This window comes from Limulus polyphemus, unplaced genomic scaffold (assembly GCF_000517525.1).
Source record: "Limulus polyphemus unplaced genomic scaffold, Limulus_polyphemus-2.1.2 Scaffold129642, whole genome shotgun sequence".
Taxonomy (NCBI): Eukaryota; Metazoa; Arthropoda; class Merostomata; order Xiphosura; family Limulidae; genus Limulus; species Limulus polyphemus.
This window is the reverse complement of record NW_013795238.1, coordinates 1-1,022: the sequence shown is the minus strand read 5'-3', so window position 1 is coordinate 1,022 and position 1,022 is coordinate 1. Positions and strand designations below refer to the sequence as shown.

The 1,022-nt window shown below is 30.7% G+C and overlaps 1 long non-coding RNA gene across 1 annotated transcript; it reads left to right on the top strand.

Moving 5' to 3' along the window:
* The first annotated feature begins 86 nt into the window (after positions 1–86).
* LOC106477960 lies at positions 87–944 on the top strand. The gene is made up of 3 exons (XR_001292042.2): positions 87–240; positions 473–561; positions 885–944. It is a non-coding gene; the product is annotated as an uncharacterized LOC106477960 (long non-coding RNA).
* The last annotated feature ends 78 nt before the right edge of the window (positions 945–1,022 follow it).

Here is a 1,022-nt window from a genome sequence, read left to right as displayed (position 1 = left end):
GCTGAACCAACAAGTTGATATTTTGTTCATATATATGATTTATCCTATTTATTGATCTTTTTAATAATATAACATTATGTAGGAGCCAACTGCAGAGGATTATGTGCCATTAAAAGTGAAAAGTAGTCCTCAGAAAAGTCGTGCAGGGTTTCAGGCAGAGTTAGTGTGTCTTACACCTTGGGTTAATGGAGAGACACCAGGTCATATCACTGCCTTAAGTGTCAACTCTTCCTATGGCTTGTGAGTTAGAAATCATATTTTTGTATTTTCTACTAATTTAGTTATTAATATTTTTATGAAATCCATATTTTTTTCAAAGAGTTATTTATTGTTTTTGTTTATATCTACATGAGAGAATTTACTACAGATACAATCAGGTAGCATTCATGTAATTTTTTAAATAAAACATTTTTGTACAAGTCAGCAAAATTGAAAATAATTGAATATATAAGACAAATAATTCTTCTTGTAGAATGGCGTATGGGAATGAATGTGGTTTGGTTGTTGTTAATCTAATTCAGAAAACATGTTTATTGAACATGGGTACTCCAGACCTTTATGGTGAATGAGCATTTTATGTTTGTCAAAATATAACATTTATGTGTAGAAAACCATTACTCTTTTAGTAAATTGTAAGAAATAAATATTCTTTAAAATTCATCTGTATGGAAACATATCATGCACTGCAGTTAAAGTCTGCATATAAAAATAATTTTATTAATTGAACTGCTTGTTAAGTACTTCATTTCTGTGCATTTCATTGTAGTAACTGAATAATACAATACACAGCAAACTGAAAGATGATCATCTTTATCACCTAGCTTTCTTTGTGAAAGTTATTTTTTTGAAAGGAAAAGGAAGACTAAGAATTACTTGTACCACAGGTTCAGCAGACCCATATCGAAGAGTGGCTCGATCACCAAAAAGAAATATCACTGTAGCATCAAATGACAACAGATCTTTAGAACAGGACAGCTGTTGCTCACCGTCACCTAATCAGGTTTGAGAATCATGCATTTATA